Here is a 21,544-nt window from a genome sequence, read left to right as displayed (position 1 = left end):
GTAGTCCCAAATGGAACCCTATTCTCTAGGAAATATATATAAAGCTACAGTCAGTCGTAGTCCCAAATGGAACCCTATTCTCTAGGACATATATATAAAGCTACAGTCATAGTCCCAAATAGAACCCTATTCTCTGGGACATATATATAAAGCTACAGTCGTAGTCCCAAATAGAACCCTATTCTCTAGGACATACAGTGCCTTGCGAAAGTATTCGGCCCCCTTGAACTTTGCGACCTTTTGCCACATTTCAGGCTTCAAACATAAAGATATAAAACTGTATTTTTTGTGAAGAATCAACAACAAGTGGGACACAATCATGAAGTGGAACGACATTTATTGGATATTTCAAACATTTTTAACAAATCAAAAACTGAAAAATTGGGCATGCAAAATTATTCAGCCCCTTTACTTTCAGTGCAGCAAACTCTCTCCAGAAGTTCCGGTCAGAAGTTCTCTGAATGATCCAATGTTGACCTAAATGACTAATGATGATAAATACAATCCACCTGTGTGTAATCAAGTCTCCGTATAAATGCACCTGCACTGTGATAGTCTCAGAGGTCCGTTAAAAAAGCGCAGAGAGCATCATGAAGAACAAGGAACACAATCAGGCAGGTCCGAGATACTGTTATGAAGAAGTTTAAAGCCGGATTTGGATACAAAAAGATTTCCCAAGCTTTAAACATCCCAAGGAGCACTGTGCAAGCGATAATATTGAAATGGAAGGAGTATCAGACCACTGCAAATCTACCAAGACCTGGCCGTCCCTCTAAACTTTCAGCTCATACAAGGAGAAGACTGATCAGAGATGCAGCCAAGAGGCCCATGATCACTCTGGATGAACTGCAGAGATCTACAGCTGAGGTGGGAGACTCTGTCCATAGGACAACAATCAGTTGTATATTGCACAACTCTGGCCTTTATGGAAGAGTGGCAAGAAGAAAGCCATTTCTTAAAGATATCCATAAAAAGTGTCGTTTAAAGTTTGCCACAAGCCAGCTGGGAGACACACCAAACATGTGGAAGAAGGTGCTCTGGTCAGATGAAACCAAAATTGAACTTTTTGGCAACAATGCAAAACGTTATGTTTGGCATAAAAGCAACACAGCTCATCACCCTGAACACACCACCCCCACTGTCAAACATGGTGGTGGCAGCATCATGGTTTGGGCCTGCTTTTCTTCAGCTGGGACAGGGAAGATGGTTAAAATTGATGGGAAGATGGATGGAGCCAAATACAGGACCATTCTGGAAGAAAACCTGATGGAGTCTGCAAAAGACCTGAGACTGGGACGGAGATTTGTCTTCCAACAAGACAATGATCCAAAACATAAAGCAAAATCTACAATGGAATGGTTCAAAAATAAACATATCCAGGTGTTAGAATGGCCAAGTCAAAGTCCAGACCTGAATCCAATCGAGAATCTGTGGAAAGAACTGAAAACTGCTGTTCACAAATGCTCTCCATCCAACCTCACTGAGCTCGAGCTGTTTTGCAAGGAGGAATGGGAAAAAATTTCATTCTCTCGATGTGCAAAACTGATAGAGACATACCCCAAGCGACTTACAGCTGTAATCGCAGCAAAAGCTGGCGCTACAAAGTATTAACTTAAGGGGGCTGAATAATTTTGCACGCCCAATTTTTCAGTTTTTGATTTGTTAAAAAGTTTGAAATATCCAATAAATGTCGTTCCACTTCATGATTGTGTCCCACTTGTTGTTGATTCTTCACAAAAAAATACAGTTTTATATCTTTATGTTTGAAGCCTGAAATGTGGCAAAAGGTCGCAAAGTTCAAGGGGGCCGAATACTTTCGCAAGGCACTGTATAAAGCTACAGTCATAGTCCCAAATAGAACCCTATTCTCTAGGACATATAGTGCACTATATCTGACCAGAGTCCTATGGGAATAGAATCTTGTCATTTTGGGTTTCATCAAAAGACTACATTTTCTTTATTGCTGTGCCGGTGTACAAATAGAGTTATTCAGTTATCTATTACCCCCAAGTTGTCAATAAAAAAAGACATTGACTAACAATATGAGTGAACTGTGTTTTTACTGCAATGACAAACTGACAAATTGTTTTGCGATTGGGCATCGGCTAGATTATTACCTGTGACCTTACCCTGCCTATCCGAGCGCCAGTCAGAAGGTAGATTAGTAGTTTAGTCCACCTCCCAGCAGTAGGGAGGCTCCACACCTGTGACCTTACCCTGCCTATCCCAGCGCCAGTCAGAAGGTAGATTAGTAGTTTAGTCCACCTCCCAGCAGGAAGGAGGCTCCACACCTGTGACCTTACCCTATCCCAGCCCCAGCTCCACACCTGTGACCTTACCCTATCCCAGCGCCAGTCAGAAGGTAGATTAGTAGTTTAGTCCACCTCCCAGCAGGAAGGGAGGCTCCACACCTGTGACCTTACCCTATCCCAGCCCCAGTCAGAAGGTAGATTAGTAGTTTAGTCCACCTCCCAGCAGTAGGGAGGCTCCACACCTGTGACCTTACCCTGCCTATCCCAGCGCCAGTCAGAAGGTAGATTAGTAGTTTAGTCCACCTCCCAGCAGGAAGGAGGCTCCACACCTGTGACCTCCCTATCAGCCCCAGTCAGAAGGTAGATTAGTAGTTTAGTCCACCTCCAAGCAGTAGGGAGGCTCCACACCTGTGACCTTACCCAGCCCAGCCCCAGTCAGAAGGTAGATTAGTAGTTTAGTCCACCTCCCAGCAGGGGAGGATCCACACCTTGACCTTACCCTGCCTATCCCAGCGGAGTTAGATTAGTAGAGTCCACCTCCCAGCAGTCAGGCTTGGAAAACAAGTCAGAAGGTAGATTATAACAGAGGTAGATTTGACATGGGATTAGGAACTGACAGGTTGGAAAACAACCTGGTTTCAACCTGTATATGTTTGGTATTTTATTAGGATCCCCATTAGCTGTTGCAAAAGCAGCAGCTACTCTTCCTGGGGTCCACACAAAACATGAAACAATACAGAACATTAATAGACAAGACAAGCTCAAGGACAGAACTACATACATACAGAGAAATATAATAGCAGCACAGTATAACATTACTGTAAGGCAAAACACCAATGCATTCAATGGTGAATTATAAAGTTTTATGGATAAAACATCCATGCAGCATCTGCATACCAACCATGCAGTTATGTACAGTGTTGTTCTGAATGATCTACAGTGTTGTTCTGAATGATGTGCAGTGTTGTTCTGAATGATGTACAGTGTTGTTCTGAATGATGTGCAGTGTTGTTCTGAATGATGTACAGTGTTGTTCTGAATGATGTACAGTGTTGTTCTGAATGATGTACAGTGTTGTTCTGAATGATGTGCAGTGTTGTTCTGAATGATGTACAGTGTTGTTCTGAATGATGTACAGTGTTGTTCTGAATGATGTACAGTGTTGTTCTGAATGATGTACAGTGTTGTTCTGAATGATGTACAGTGTTGTTCTGAATGATGTACAGTGTTGTTCTGAATGATGTACAGTGTTGTTCTGAATGATGTGTACAGTGTTGTTCTGAATGATGTACAGTGTTGTTCTGAATGATGTACAGTGTTGTTCTGAATGATGTACAGTGTTGTTCTGAATGATGTGCAGTGTTGTTCTGAATGATGTGCAGTGCTGTTCTGAATGATGTACAGTGTTGTTCTGAATGATGTGCAGTGTTGTTCTGAATGATGTACAGTGTTGTTCTGAATGATGTGCAGTGTTGTTCTGAATGATGTACAGTGTTGTTCTGAATGATGTGCTGTGTTGTTCTGAATGATGTACAGTGAATTTTAGAGCTGACGTGTGTTACTGTATCAAAGCCTACCTGTGTATTTTGCTGTGTATCATAATGTGATCTTGCAGACATGGATTCAGCTTTGATCTAACTTCATTAGGAGCGCCATTCATTAAAGGAGCGCCATTCATTAAAGGAGCACCATTCATTAAAGGAGCACCATTCATTAAAGGAGCACCATTCACCTTTGACCTAACTTTATTAAAGGAGCACCATTCACCTTTGATCTAACTTCATTAAGGAGCACCATCCATAAAAGAGCACCATCCATAAAGGAGCACCATCCATAAAGGAGCACCATTCATTAAAGGAGCACCATTCATTAAAGGAGCACCATTCATTAAAGGAGCACCATTCACCATTCATTAAAGGAGCACCATTCATTAAAGAGCACCATTCATTAAAGAGCACCATTCAGCTGTGATCTAACCAATATACATAGGCTTTTTCAAGCAGAAATTTGCTTCCTGCAACACAATCTCAAAAAGTTCCGGGACATTGTAATGTCCATGAGAATAAGTGCACCTCCTCCCAGCTGCCCACTGCACTGAGGATAGGAAACTCTGTCACCACCGATAAATCCACTATAATTGAGAACTTCAATAAGCATTTTTCTACGGCTGGCCATGCATTCCAACTGGCCACCCCTACCCCGGTCAACAGCACTGCACCCCCCACAGCAAGCCTTCCCCATTTCTCATTCTCCCAAATCCAGTCAGCTGATGTTCTGAAAGAGCTGCAAAATCATGACCCTCACAAATCAGCCGGGCTATACATACCCTGGTAAAACTGACCATCTTACCGACCCTCGACTTCGGCGATGTCATTTACAAAATAGCCTCCAACACCCTACTCAACAAATTGGATACAGTCTATCACAGTGCCATCCATTTTGTCACCAAAGCCCCATATACTACCCACCACTGCGACCTGTACGCTCTCATTGGCTGGCCCTCGCCTCACACTCGTCGCCAAACCCACTGGCTCCAGGTCATCTACAAGACCCTGCTAGGTAAAGTCCCGCCTTACCTCTGCTCGCTGGTCACCATAGCTGCACCCACACGTAGCACGCGTTCCAGCAGGCATCTCACTTGTCACCCCCAAAGCCAATTCCTCCTTTGGCCGCCTCTCCTTCCAATTCTCTGCTGCCAATGACTGGAACGAACTACAAAAATCTCTGAAACTGGAAACACTTATCTCCCTCACTAGCTTTAAGCACCAGCTGTCAAAGCAGCTCCCATCTATAAATAGCCCAAACAACTACCTCTTCCCCTACTGTATTTATTTATTATGTTCCTTTGCACCCCAGTATTTCTACTTTGCACACTCATCTACTGTCAAATCTACCATTCTAGTGTTTTAATTGCTATATTGTATTTACTTCGCCACCATGGCCTTTTGTTGCCTTTACCTCCCTTATCTCACCTCATTTGCTCACATTGTATATAGACTTATTTTTCTACTGTATTATTGACTCTTTGTTTTACTCCATGTGTAGCTCTGTGTTGTTTGTGTTGAACTGCTTTGCTTTATCTTGGCCAGGTCGCAGTTAAAAAATGAGAACATGTTCTCAACTGGCCTACCTGGTTAAATAAAGGTGAAATTAAATTTTTAAAATTAAAAAACTTCATTAAAAGGAGCACCATTCAGCTGTGACCTAACTTCATTAAAGGAGAACCCCCAGTGGCTTGTTCTTTACACATAGTAGACCAGCGGTGTCCAACTCATTCCATAGAGGTTCTAGTGTCTGCTGTTTTTTTTTCCTTTTCTATTCAATTAAGCCCTAGACAACCAGGTGATGGGAGTTCCTTAATAATCAGTGACCTAGACAACCAGGTGAAGGGAGTTCCTTACTAATCAGTGACCTAGACAACCAGGTGAAGGGAGTTCCTTACTAATCAGTGACCTTTATTTATTAATTAAGTACAAGGCAGGAGTGATAACACGCAGACAGTTGCCCCTCCCGTTTGCCACCTGTGTAATAGAGAACAGAGAATATATAGTGTAAAGCATCAGGATCCGGTGGACTAAAGATCCCGTAAAAGTCAGCTCCGCAGACACTCCTTTTCTTATTTGACGCTCACCTGTAAACCCTGCCCACTGGCCTGTCAGTAAGCTTGGATCCAGCCAATCAATTCGTCCCAAACTGCCTCAGGAAATGTTGCTGCTAATCAGTTAGTTTACTCGTCTGTGTAAATGTGGACACAAATCAGAATGTGGACAAGTTCAGGACAAAGGAAACGCATGATAGCACCAGGTATAAACAGGGTTCTTATTTCAATGAGGAAAACATTACTGTAAAAAGCTCTGAGGGGTCTGTAAAACTTTTCATAAGCCATAAAAAAATGCACGTTCTCCCTATTTCCATAAAAGGATAAAAGCCAACGACAGAAGATACGTTCATCCCACCGTAGTTGGGCCCTTTATTGCCACCTGTCACAATCGGACTATGGAAGCCCAAAGTGAAGACTGCGAAAATATGTTTCTGATCGTTTATAAACCTACGTACCCAGCCATCACAAACGGACTATGGAAGCCCAAAGTGAAGACTGCGTAAATATGTTTCTGATCGTTTATAAACCTACGTACCCAGCCATCACAAACGGACTATGGAAGCCCAAAGTGAAGACTGAGAAAATATGTTTCTGATCGTTTATAAACCTACGTACCCAGCCATCACAAACGGACTATGGAAGCCCAAAGTGAAGACTGAGAAAATATGTTTCTGATCGCTTATAAACCTACATACCCAGCCATCACAAACGGACTATGGAAGCCCAAAGTGAAGACTGCGTAAATATGTTTCTGATCGTTTATAAACCATCCCAGCATCACAATCGGACTATGGAAGCCCAAAGTGAAGACTGAGAAAATATGTTTCTCACAATCGGACTATGGAAGCCCAAAGTGAAGACTGAGAAAATATGTTTCTGATCGCTTATAAACCTACATACCCAGCCATCACAAACGGACTATGGAAGCCCAAAGTGAAGACTGCGTAAATATGTTTCTGATCGTTTATAAACCTACGTACCCAGCCATCACAAACGGACTATGGAAGCCCAAAGTGAAGACTGCGTAAATATGTTTCTGATCGTTTATAAACCTACGTACCCAGCCATCACAAACGGACTATGGAAGCCCAAAGTGAAGACTGAGAAAATATGTTTCTGATCGTTTATAAACCTACGTACCCAGCCATCACAAACGGACTATGGAAGCCCAAAGTGAAGACTGAGAAAATATGTTTCTGATCGTTTATAAACCTACGTACCCAGCCATCACAAACGGACTATGGAAGCCCAAAGTGAAGACTGCGAAAATATGTTTCTGATCGTTTATAAACCTACGTACCCAGCCATCACAAGTTGAGAAATCTTGAGACGCTTCAAGACATAGATACTTTAAAAAAAAATACATCTTTAAGATGCCATTATGTATCAAGACATGCCTTCCAAATGTGTCTGAAAACATTTTATGGCCTCTCTCTCAAACCACTAATATATAAACAACGGAGAGGCTACAGATCCGACTGTTCCGGACCCCTCTTCCTGACAGCTAAATGTCCTGAAGCTACTGCACATGTGGATGTGTAACAGTATAACTTTAGACCGTCCCCTTCCCTCACCCATACCCGGGCGCGAACCAGGGACCCTCTGCACACATCAACAACAGTCACCCTCGAAGCATCGTTACCCATTGCTCCACAAAAGCATTGCTACGGAACTTGCAGAGCAAGGGGAACTACTACTTCAAGGTCTCAGAGCAAGTGACGTCACCGATTGAAACGCTATTTAGCGCGCACCACCGCTAACTAGCTAGCCGTTTCACATCCGTTACAGATGTGTGTGAAGTAGAGAATCTCGTACACACACACACTGTGTTCTGTTTATATTCGGTTCTGTTATGTAGAATCCTATCATTATGTAATCTTGAGGACAATGATTGAGCTTTGATTTAACTTTTTTCCCCCCCCAGAGTAGCCTGTTCTCTAATTAGCCAAATGAGTAGAGCAGAGACTGAGCTGTCGGGAAGTGAGGTCCAGAAAAGTTGGCCTAGAAAATGTCTTGAAGACACTTCCCTAAATATAGTTTTCTTGTGTCTTGACGTGTCATGGTGCCTCAAGACAATGTTTTTACGACCTGTACTTCCTGTAAGACCTGTTGGACCAGATTCCACTTCCTAATCACGTTTATGTTGAATGAGGATTCTCACCACTTGACCAGATTCCACTTCCTAATCACTTGTCAGAATATTTGTATTTTGTTTAAATGCTAGTGCAGAATATTTATTATAAAAACATTTTATTTTAAATGTTTTGTGCCACCAGGAGATGAGTCGTTGTTCATGCTCCTAGGATAGCAGCTGCTTCTTCATATTATTAATGTGTAGGTTGAAGTCCAAAGTAAACACATTCTGCTCCTACATAACCCTCCTACTTATTTTGATCAGTCAAATCTCACTCATTATCTTCTTCTTCTCCTCCTCCTCGTCTCATAGTTCCACTCAGTCCCGTTGTTTTCCTGCAGTCGACCAGCCGCACAGACACCCTCTTCATACCCAGCAGTCTTTTACTTTGATCAGTCAAATCTTCCTCTTTGTCTCCTCGTCTCGTAGTTCCATTCAGCCCCGTTGTTTTCCTGCAGTCGACCAGCTGCACAGACACCCTCTTCAGACCCAGCAGTAAGGCGCTACCCGGAGAGGCACGACTCGGGGATTCCGGGAGGGCGGAAGGGTGCGGGCTAAGCGTTGTCCTGGAAACCACAGAAGGGGAGGAATGTTTAACGATAATTCACATTCCATACAGCCCCCATGGACACTCACCACAGAATGTACTGCATCTCAATGCTTTGATTGTGTTTCTGCGCATGAGCTTAGGTAGCCAACGTCACCCTGATATCGTCTGTAAGCACGATCAAGGATTTCTAGTGGATAAGCAGTTTCTACATATCTTCATACTAAACCATCTTTGATGATACTGTAGACAAACAAAATGTTGGTTTTATCGGAGTACTTTTTGAAGGGCCATTTAGGGGTATTCTATTGACTGTAGCAGTGTGGGACAAAATGGCGCTCTAAAGTTGTCCTGGGTTATACAATAGGCTAGTTGACGTTCGCGTTTCTATTGCGAGATTTGAGTGGAGACAAACAGATTCTGTTCATTCAGCTGTCATGATGAGCCCTTCCCAGCTAGCTAGTTTATAGTTGGTAGCAACTTCAGGCAGAATTTGAAACTTGTCTGTTGAAGTTGGGACTTGGAAGCGTGTTTAAATCGGAGTAATTGTTAGTATTTATTTATTTTAATAGACATTGATGCCGTAGTTTAACATTTTCAGTGAAAATCAGTACAATAAATGCACTTCACCCTGGCCTAATATTGGCTAGTGTCTAGCTACATCCGCTCTCTCCTTACTGCGGTCAGCAGGAGGATACTGCCACACGTGTTGTCGTGTTACCAGCTTGCAACGCAAACTCTCCCGACTGAGCAGTAGCCTATCACGGTGATATGCAGATGGTTTACCACCAATATTACAAGATATTTCTCATGTAAGCTGTTATCAAGCACCTCCGAAAAGCCCCATTGCACTACAGATTCACACCAGATTGTCGTTACATTCGCTAATTGGTCACGGTGACACCCATATGGTTACTAGCGAGCAGAAACTAGCTTGCTGGGAAGTGGGGAAGGGCTCTTCAGGACGCCTGACTGAACCCGAATCCAATCGAAAACATGCGGTCTCTCCTTCACTGCAGCCGAAGTGAGTAAGACATTTAAACGTGTTAACCCTCGCAAGGCTGCAGGCCCAGACGGCATCCCAAGCCGCGCCCTCAGAGCATGCGCAGACCAGCTGGCCGGTGTGTTTACGGACATATTCAACCAATCCCTATACCAGTCTGCTGTTCCCACATGCTTCAAGAGGGCCACCATTGTTCCTGTTCCCAAGAAAGCTAAGGTAACTGAGCTAAAAACTACCGCCCGTTTTCACATCCGTCATCATGAAGTGCTTTGAGAGACTAGTCAAGGACCATATCACCTCCACCCTACCTGACACCCTTGACCCACTCCAATTTGCTTACCGCCCAAATAGGTCCACAGACGATGCAATCTCAACCACACTGCACACTGCCCTAACCCATCTGGACAAGAGGAATACCTATGTGAGAATGCTGTTCATCGACTACAGCTCGGCATTCAACACCATAGTACCCTCCAAGTCGTCATCAAGCTCGAGACCCTGGGTCTCGACCCCGCCCTGTGCAACTGGGTACTGGACTTCCTGACGGGCCGCCCCCAGGTGGTGAGGGTAGGCAACAACATCTCCTCCCCGCTGATCCTCAACACTGGGGCCCCACAAGGGTGTGTTCTGAGCCCTCTCCTGTACTCCCTGTTCACCCGACTGCGTGGCCACGCACGCCTCCAACTCAATCATCAAGTTTGCGGACGACACAACAGTGGTAGGCTTGATTACCAACAACGACGAGACGGCCTACAGGGAGGAGGTGAGGGCCCTCGGAGTGTGGTGTCGGGAAAATAACCTCACACTCAACGTCAACAAAACTAAGGAGATGATTGTGGACTTCAGGAAACAGCAGAGGGAACACCCCCATCCACATCGATGGAACAGTAGTGGAGAGGGTAGCAAGTTTTGAGTTCCTCGGCATACACATCACAGACAAACTGAATTGGTCCACTCACACAGACAGCATCGTGAGGAAGGCGCAGCAGCGCCTCTTCAACCTCAGGAGGCTGAAGAAATTCGGCTTGTCACCAAAAGCACTCACAAACTTTACAGATGCATAATCGAGAGCATCCTGGCGGGCTGTATCACCGCCTGGTATGGCAACTGCACCGCCCTCAACCGTAAGGCTCTCCAGAGGGTAGTGAGGTCTGCACAAATCACCGGGGGCAAACTACCTGCCCTCCAGGACACCTACACCACCCGATGCTACAGGAAGGCCATAAAGATCATCAAGGACATCAACCACCCGAGCCACGGCCTGTTCACCCCGCTGTCATCCAGAAGGCGAGGTCAGTACAGGTGCATCAAAGCTGGGACCGAGAGACTGAAAAACAGCTTCTATCTCAAGGCCATCAGACTGTTAAACAGCCACCACTAACATTGAGTGGCTACTGCCAACACACTGTCAATGACACTGACTCTACTCCAGCCACTTTAATCATGGGAATTGATGGGAAATGATGTAAATATATCACTAGCCACTTTAAACAATGCTACCTTATATAATGTTACTTACCCTACATTATTCATCTCATATGCATACGTAGATACTGTACTCTATATCATCGACTGCATCCTTATGTAATACATGTATCACTAGCCACTTTAACTATGCCACTTGGTTTACATACTCATCTCATATGTATATACTGTACTCGATATCATCTACTATCTTGCCTATGCTGCTCTGTACCATCACTCATTCATATATCCTTATGTACATATTCTTTATCCCCTTACACTGTGTATAAGACAGTAGTTTTTTTTTTGGAATTGTTAGTTAGATTACTTGTTCGTTATTACTGCATTGTCGGAACTAGAAGCACAAGCATTTCGCTACACTCGCATTAACATCTGCTAACCATGTGTATGTGACAAATAAAATTTGATTTGATTTGATTTGAATCGTCTCCACGACTTTCAGCTGCACGACATACGTCATTCATTTGGCCAGCAGGCGTGTACGTATAGCCTCTCCCTTTCCCACTAGATGGCCAAGTCAAAGGGTAGATCATAGAAATGTATGGAAACAAACATTTGGGTTTTGGTCTTTTAAAAAGGTGCTACACATATTTATATTTAAAAAAAAAAAATGCATTCTAATTTCTGAAAATGTCCTTCGTATATCTGCAGTAATAGTGGAATGATAGTGTTTCACAATGTTACTTACCCACCAGCGTTGTGATTGGCTGTGATATTCGCTTATTAATTTCTCCCACCCGTCCTGCATCTGTTGTCAAAATGGGGAAAGCTGTTGTGTTTGTGTTATATAGTGGAAATCAGGGTCAAGCGCCCAATGTCGAAAAAGTCATTTCCTGGTTGGTAAAATTCAACACCGTTTGCTCAATTTCAGTTTGTGCGAGAATTCAAGCACTGAATAACATAGGGAATCATTGTACCATGAAATCTCTTTTCAATAACAGATGTTTGAAGCTGGTGGACCAAAACCGAAAGGAAAAGGCTCAAGAGCAAGTCTCCGCCATGTTACAGGGGAAAAGGGAGGAGATTTGTTTTGAATGAAGCCTCGTGCTGTTGTAACCCATCTAGTTTCCACATATGGGATAAATTAGGTGTAGCGCCTTTAATTAAAGGTTAGGGTTAGCAGTGTGGTTAAGGCTTTTTTCTGATTTTAAGAAAATAAATAGTTGAACTAAATGGGGCTTCTGTCTTTGCCACTAGGCCAGATAGTGAGTGAGCATCTGTTCCACATTCCAGGGGTATAAGCTAAATGCCGAGATAACTAGTAAATCGGTCGGATGCATAAAATGGCGATTTAATGATAAGATAGCTACCCTAACTATGGGTGATTATTTTGACACTAACTTTTCAGTTAAGTAAATCTATCGTCAGAGCAGAACCCACAACAGAATAAACGAGTAACATTGCTAGATAGCATGCTAGTTAACTCACCTGATCCATGGCTATATTTAGCTACGAGCAAATCTCTGTCCGACGTTCCACGTATCAAATAACTACCGTGCGTAGCTAGATCATTCACGACGTTCAGTTAGTTGTCCTGGGTTTTGTAGTTTGAGCTGTAGTTTAAGAGCTGAGTCCTGCGTTAGAGAATGTTTTACTTTTTAGCGAGGCAATAACGTCTGCTTTGACTCACTGCCCCTCCACCCAGAAGAGGACTGGTCACCCCTCATAGCCTGGTTCCTCTCTAGGTTTCCTCCTCGCTTCCGGCCTTTCTAGGGAGTTTTTCCTAGCCACCGTGCTTCTACACCTGCATTGCTTGCTGTTTGGGGTTTTAGGCTGGGTTTCTGCACAGCAATTTGATATATCAGCTGATGTAAGAAGGGCTATATAAATACATTTGATTTAATATAATTTACATAGTTTCCTATTCCATGTGCATAGTGGGAATGTGAAGTAGGGGTTGGCAGAAAGCCTAGTAGTTAGAGCGTTGGGCCAGTAAGGTTGCTGGATCAAATCCCTGAGCTGACAAGGTAAAAAAAAAAAAACTGTCGTTCTGCCAGTGAACAAGGCAGTTAACCCACTGTTACCATCATTGTAAATATCAATTTGTTATTAACTGACTTGCCTAGTTAAAATAATGTTTTTAATGTTAGAGGTTACAGCTCCTCTTTTCTATTGGCCACATCGGGTAAATGACGTTCCCTTTGACCTTATAACCAAAGAGAACCGCACGTCATTCACCTGTTGACCTTATAACCTAAGAGAACGGCACGTCGTTGACCTTATAACCTAAGAGAACGGAACGAAAATTCACCCGTTGACCTTATAACCTAAGAGAATGACAGTCGGCTAGGGTACAGCTACTAATGAAGACAACTTTAATAAACCTGTAAAATGCTTCTTATTGTAATGAGGTCTATTACTGTTGGGCTGGAACAAAAGTCTAGAAATCGTGTAAATATCCAGGACCAAAGGCGGACAATTTTGTGTTTTATATTCATGTGGATTTTAAAATGACTGTGTACAGTGTAAGGACAACATTACATTTATCAAAGCAACCAGTGAGGGAACAGTATCTGGTTTTGTCCCAAGACAGTCATTTCCCATGTTCAACACCAAATAGTTGGTGGCCTTATCCGAATATAAAACACAAAATTGTTAGTCTAGAACCATCAGCCATTAGACAGGACAGGATTCAGCGTTGCTCCTAAACCACTGCTGAAGGCAGTGTTTCTTCTTGTGCATCGACACAGTGGATTTATGAGTGAAGTGTTTGCCACAGTCAGAGCAGGAGTAGGGCTTCTCTCCACTGTGTACCTGCTGGTGTTGCATCATGCTCCATTTGGTGGAGAACCTCTTGCTACAGAAAGGGCAGCAGTAGGGGGTTCTCCCCGATGTGAGTCTTCAGGTGCCGTTCCAGTTTGAGCTTAGACCTGAATGCTAGTCTACACACAGTACACCAGGGGTCGATCACGTTCTCTGGATGATGTTTCCATTGGTGCGCGATCAGCTTCCCGTTGGTTTGGAAGTTCTTGCAACAATCTGCGCAGAGGAAAGGCTTCTCCTCCCCAGTGTGCTTCCTCTGGTGAACTTTCAGCGTACCATTTTGAGCAAAACTCTTGCCGCAGTCAGGGCTTCTCTCCTGTGTGGGATCTCGTGGACTTTCCGCACACTGAGCAGCAGTGGGGACGTCGGACCTGCTGTGTGCCTCGCCTGGTGTTGTTCGGGTTCTCCTGATGTCAAATGTTCAGGTTGTTCTGATGTAGAACGTTCAAGTACTCCTAATTTTGAATATCCAGGTTCTTCATTTTCTTCCGATGTAGAATGTCCCGATGTGGAATGTCCCGTCCGATGTGGAATGTCCCGGTTGTTCCGATGTGGAATGTCCCGGTTGTTCCGATGTGGAATGTCCCGGTTGTTCCGATGTGGAATGTCCCGGTTGTTCCGATGTGGAATGTCCCGGTTGTTCCGATGTGGAATGTCCCGCGTTCCGATGTTGTCCCTTGTTCCGATGTAGAATGTCCCGATGTTCCGGAAATGTCCCGGTTGTTCCGAGAATGTAGAATGTCCCGCTTGTTCCCGGTTGTTCCGATGTAGAATGTCGAGGTAGAATGTCCCGCTTGTTCCGAGAATGTAGAATGTCCCGTTCCGATGTTGTTTGTTCCGAGGTAGAATGTCCCGCTTGTTCCGAGGTAGAATGTCCCGCTTGTTCCGAGGTAGAATGTCCCGCTTGTTCCGAGGTAGAATGTCCCGCTTGTTCCGATGTAGAATGTCCCGCTTGTTCCGATGTAGAAGGATTCCACTCACTACCAGAGGTCTTATTGGAACTCTCTCCTGTGTGGATCAGAAAAGATCAACAGGTGAGTCAAGCTCAATATGTTGTTATTCTAGTCCTGGGTGTGAAGGCTTTCGCTCTGCCCAGGACGAACACAACTGACTCAACTAGCCTATTGATTAAAGGATAAATCGTGTGGTTCAGTTGGTAGAGCACCGTGCTTGCTACACCAAGGTTGTGGATTCGATTCCCAAGGGGGACATGGTTCAGTTGGTAGAGCACGGTGCTTGCTACACCAAGGTTGTGGATTTAATTCCCAAGGGGGACATGGTTCAGTTGGTAGAGCACGGTGCTTGCAACACCAAGGTTGTGGATTCGATTCCCACGGGGGACATGTGTGAAAATGTCTGCACTCACTACGGTAATTCTCTCTGGATCAGTGTCTGCTAAATGACTAACGTGTAGAATTGTTTTTCCCCGTTGCAACACTGGTTTGGAATGAGACCTATTATTACAGTGTCTACCTGTACAATTCCATGCCCAGTATATGCCAGCCTCTTTGCCAACAACATTCATTCCTGGTATTATTTCACCACCGTAGTAGAGGCTCAAGGCAACCATCTCCTGACAATCCTGGTTACCGTGGTTACTGTCCTCCTGGTCACCCTGGTTACTGTCCTCCTGGTCACCGTGGTTACTTTCATGACCCGGGGACACCGTGGGTTGGGGTTTAGTGGAGCAGGATGGAGACAGGCTGGACGGGTCTTCAGAGTCCAATATGATGAAGAGTTACAGCGCAGTTTTCACAACAAGCCACATTTTATAAAATGTAGGGAGTGAGAGTGCAACAACATTAGGTACTCAGCAATATGACATCCTAAAAAGAAATCTGGTCGAATTCCTGTTTACAGAAATCAACAACTAGCTCATCTTAACTAAAGCTAAACTTGCCAACACGACAACTATTACCTAGCGGGTGCCACTATCTTCATATTACATTAATATTAGCCTAGTCTAGCTAGTAACGTTAGTTAGACAGGTTGTTTAGTTTATAAAACAGTCACTACCTGTTGAAGTTAGCTAACTGGCTAACTTTATGCATTTTCTTTCAAACTAGGATCATGTCATCATTATCACTGTAGTTCAATATTACCACTATTTAGAAATATCCTCTAGTTATAATACATTATATTAGGAACAACTAAAAATCTAGATTTGCTGAACTGTAGCTAGCTTTAGCTGACTCTCCTGATCCATGGTAGAAAGAGACAAAGCCAGTCTTTCCGTCCAACATTTCCAACCGAGTGTCAAATGTTAGGTCGCTTTTCCTAGTTTATCCTTCACCGTGTTCAGTCAAATTGCAGCTAGTTTTGCGCTGTGTAGATTGAGGAAGCGGGTTTTGCTTCTAAACGGGCCCGCAAGCAACCAACATCTGCTGCTGCGCCAGTGTGTGGTGAACATAGAGATTGATAGATGGCTCTAGTGGCCAAAAGGCTATCTTAGCATAGAGGGTTTCCACCATTTAAAGTAGTCAACGTAGTTAACAAGGTGGGGATTCCTATGGGTTGTGTCTTCAATGGCGCTGCCCAAGCGGTCACATACACTATAATGGCACAGAAATAAATATTAGTCTTCTATCTCTATGGTCGAGAACAACAAGTGAGCAATAATAGTGGAATCGGCGCTTCGCCTTCAAAATAAAAAGTCCCCCTTTAAAGTGAAATAGTGAAATCTGACTAGATAATACTAAACAAGATCGGAATGTGGTTATATCAATTCAATACAAGACAATCAATCAGTCTTCAGAATTTCATTGGGGGTATATATTTATTTATTTTACAATGTACAGGTTTACCTATGGATCTGGGGTCCATGAAATGGGGTATCAGCCAACTCAGTGACGCCCACAGATTACAAATATGAAGAGTTTGCAAAAAATATCAGCGTCGTAGATCTTATTGTGGAACTTGAACTGTGGTGAATCACCTTCCCTGTTAGTCTATTGTGTTTATTGGATATTCCTATTGACAAATCACCCAGCTTTGATGTAGATAGGTCTATTTCCCTGCTTTTGAGAGGAGCTGGTTAAGGTACCAAGAGACTTCCAGCAATTGCGCTAACAATATGGTAACTTAAATAAATCTCAAAGTATCCCTTTAATAAATCTCAAAGTATCCCTTTAATAAATCTCAAAGTATCCCTTTAATAACTCTCAAAGTATCCCTTTAATAACTCTCAAAGTATACCTTTAATAACTCTCAAAGTATCCCTTTAATAAATCTCAAAGTATCCCTTTAATAACTCTCAAAGAAACATGCAATTAACAATAACAATAACAAAGCGATCACCCCGCCTCCGTTTTGGTCAAACGCTGATGGATGGGCCAAGAGAAATGTAACCCACTCTCAGATTCATAGACAGAGATATGGATGGATGCCATCAACATGATTTCTCTAACCATGTTTTGAGGGTATGCAGTGTTTATTTACATTTACAATGTTTACAAACATGGAAGTAAAACAAGCATTTTTTTTTTTTTTGCGGTTATGACGGGTTGTGACACTTAAACTAAGATCATCAGACAATTATAAATTACATTCTTTAAGAATCAATTTGTATACATAATTAATTTATGTGACCCGTTTCAAGACATGTCGCATGTCACTACTTCACAGGAGTGGCATTTGAACATTAAAAAAAGTATTATTTTTTTTATAAAAATGCGTTCTGTTGGCAGAAAGGCCTTCTGGAACATGTGAACTTTCATGTGCCTTAATAACAAACTTGTATTCCATCTGTAAATACAAATAAAATGGTTAAATTACAAGCCTAGTTGGTTTAGGCATAAAAAATTAAAAAAAACACCTGTCTCTGGATTACATCTTCAAACTAAGGGCAACCATGGCATCCATGACAGAGGGAGAAGCGTCCATCCATGTATACAGGTAAGAGTCTAGCTAAATCACAGGAGGTTGGTGGCACTTTAATTAGGGAGGATTGGCTCGTGCTAAAGGCTGTGGCAGAATTAGTGGAATGGTATCAAATACATGGTTTCCATGTGTTTGATGCCATTCCATCTGCTCCGTCCCAGACATTATTATGAGCCGTGCTCCCTCAGCAGCCTCCACTGAGCTACATGTTCAGATATTATATGTTTCTAATTTTGCCAGGAAGTCGTTTTCATTGCAAGTTAAAGCACACTTTTAGCTAGCTAACGTTAGGTGTATGATCTTTGTAGTTATATTATTCGTATCTCAGAAAGCCATTTGTATTGCTAGGTATAGCCTAATGTCAACTAGGTAACTAACATTGAACCTGGTTGATAAGCTTTAGCTACCTGCAGATTCAAGCATGGTGTATGGTATTATGAGTTGGGATTATGGTTCATTGTTTAGCTAGCTAGCTACATGCCTAAACAAAAAGACTCCACAATGCAAGTAACCATTTCACTGTACCATTTACACCTTCTGTATCCTGTGCATGTGACACATAAACGTAGATTTAATTTGATATAGTGTGTGTTTACCAGAGATGGTAACGAAAAGAACAAGATCATTGTGATGCATGTGACAAATAAACGTACATTTAATTTGATATAGTGTGTGTTTACCAGAGATGGTAACGAAAAGAACAAGATCATTGTGATGCATGTGACAAATAAACGTACATTTAATTTGATATAGTGTGTGTTTACCAGAGATGGTAACGAAAAGAACAAGATCATTTGCACCAAAATTAGATTAGGATATAGGCCAAGGACTAGATAAAGGGTATTTTTACTTCTACTTTCTGCTACTACTTTGAACACTTTCAGTCTTGAAATCTTTGGTAGTTTACTACACTACAGTATTCACTCTGTTTAGCACATGGCCTCACATGTGAATCCTTAAAGAGAGATGGGTGGGGCTAAGGCTTATAAGAGGGTGTGAACGATGCTGATTGGGTGTAGACAAAGAAGAGCTCTCCAGTAGATGTAACAAAACATTCAAGGGCCATTTTCTCTAAAGTTGGGTTAGAAGTAAATCAACTTACAAAGCAGAATGACGTTCCCATTGTTCCTCAACTGCAGTGGATGATATACCATTTTGTAGCTCTGAGTCTTTACTTTTATCCGATGTAATAAATAAATAATAATAATAATTCAAATTTTGCTACATAAGACCAAATCCAGGTGGTGGGTCACTTATATGAATGTAGAAACTGGAGATGGCCCATTTCCCCTATAAAGCACTTCATCTGTGCCACTCCCCGTTGTGATTAACTTCTGGTTTCATGAACACATTTCTAGGAGCTTTAATAAACTCATTTGAAAATAAAGGTCTCTATTCAATCAGATCCACTTTCGCCGACATCTGCATACCGGTGGTTTTGACGGTGCTCATTGGCTGCACAGAATCGCATTAACAGAAATCACATGCAGCCCGTTAACAAGTTCGATCGAGCACTGGAATGTGAGATGTAATCTACACCTCGATTAGGATGACACAAATCCTAATTATTATTATTTTTTTCAATTTGAGCTTAATTATATCTCAGACTGGTCTCATAGATTAGATGCAACATAGTAAACGTAAAACCTCAGAACACTCAAATGAGTATATGTTATGTTTCGTATGGTTACATAAGACAGACGGTTACCTAAGGCAAGAACAAAAGGATGCGTAACGTCTAGCAATTCAAAGGTTGTCCGTTCGAATCGCATCACGTACAACTTTAGCATTGTAGCTAATTAGCAATTTTGCAATCACTTAGCATGTTAGCTAACCCTTCCTCTAACCTTAACCTAACCCCCAACTCCTAGAGCTAGCTAATGTTAGCTACAACAAATTGGAATTCGTCACATATCATACGTTTTGCAAATTCATAACATATTGTATGAAATGGATGCTGGACATCAACAAATGAATCCACACCATACGTAACATATCATACTAAATGGAGTGTCTTGGATTTACGTACATAATAATACGAAATGCTCCGAGACCATGTTGTTATTTCTATATAACCTACACTGTCTCATTCTTAACTTCTAAAGCAAGTGGGGCGAGTTGTGGCTTTTGTGACAACGGTCGTAAGAGTAGCTGCTCACCGATTTGAGGCTCCAACGCAGTTCCACCACCACCACATCCGCTATGTGGGGCTCCAACGCAGTTCCACCACCACCACATCCGCTATGTGGGGCTCCAACGCAGTTCCACCACCACATCCGCTATGTGGGGCTCCAACGCGGTTCCACCACCACCACATCCGCTATGTGGGGCTCCAACGCAGTTCCACCACCACCACATCCGCTATGTGGGGCTCCAACGCAGTTCCACCACCACCACATCCGCTATGTGGGGCTCCAACGCAGTTCCACCACCACCACATCCGCTATGTGGGGCTCCAACGCAGTTCCACCACCACCACATCCGCTATGTGGGGCTCCAACGCAGTTCCACCACCACCACATCCGCTATGTGGGGCTCACCAGTTCCACCACCACCATCCGCTATGTGGGGCTCCAACGCAGTTCCACCACCACCACATCCGCTATGTGGGGCTCCAACGCAGTTCCACCACCACCACATCCGCTATGTGGGGCTCCAACGCAGTTCCACCACCACTACATCCGCTATGTGGGGCTCCAACGCAGTTCCACCACCACCACATCCGCTATGTGGGGCTCCAACACAGTTCCACCACCACCATCCGCTATGTGGGGCTCCAACGCAGTTCCACCACCACTACATCCGCTATGTGGGGCAGTTCCACCACCACCACATCCGCTATGTGGGGCTCCAACACAGTTCCACCACCACCATCCGCTATGTGGGGCTCCAACGCAGTTCCACCACCACCACATCCGCTATGTGGGGCTCCAACGCAGTTCCACCACCACCACATCCGCTATGTAGGGCTCCAACGCAGTTCCACCACCACCACATCCGCTATGTGGGGCTCCAACGCAGTTCCACCACCACCACATCCGCTATGTGGGGCTCCAACGCAGTTCCACCACCACCACATCCGCTATGTGGGGCTCCAACGCAGTTCCACCACCACCACATCCGCTATGTGGGGCTCCAACGCAGTTCCACCACCACCACATCCGCTATGTGGGGCTCCAACGCAGTTCCACCACCACCACATCCGCTATGTGGGGCTCCAACGCAGTTCCACCACCACCACATCCGCTATGGGGGCTCCAACGCAGTTCCACCACCACCACATCCGCTATGTGGGGCTCCAACGCAGTTCCACCACCACCACATCCGCTATGTGGGGCTCCAACGCAGTTCCACCACCACCATCCGCTATGTGGGGCTCCAACGCAGTTCCACCACCACCACATCCGCTATGTGGGGCTCCAACGCAGTGGGGCTCCACCACCACCACCACATCCGCTATGTGGGGCTCCAACGCAGTTCCACCACCACCACATCCGCTATGTGGGGCTCCAACGCAGTTCCACCACCACCACATCCGCTATGTGGGGCTCCAACGCAGTTCCACCACCACCACATCCGCTACGCAGTTCCACCACCACCACATCCGCTATGTGGGGCTCCAACGCAGTTCCACCACCACCACATCCGCTATGTGGGGCTCCAACGCAGTTCCACCACCACCACATCCGCTATGTGGGGCTCCAACGCAGTTCCACCACCACCACATCCGCTATGTGGGGCTCCAACGCAGTTCCACCACCACCACATCCGCTATGTGGGGCTCCAACGCAGTTCCACCACCACCACATCCGCTATGTGGGGCTCCAACGCAGTTCCACCACCACCACATCCGCTATGCTATGCTATGGGGGCTCCAACG

The sequence above is a fragment of the Oncorhynchus tshawytscha genome, unplaced genomic scaffold (genome assembly GCF_018296145.1).
Source record: "Oncorhynchus tshawytscha isolate Ot180627B unplaced genomic scaffold, Otsh_v2.0 Un_contig_3872_pilon_pilon, whole genome shotgun sequence".
In the NCBI taxonomy this organism is placed as follows: Eukaryota; Metazoa; Chordata; class Actinopteri; order Salmoniformes; family Salmonidae; genus Oncorhynchus; species Oncorhynchus tshawytscha.
This window is presented reverse-complemented; position numbering follows the sequence as displayed.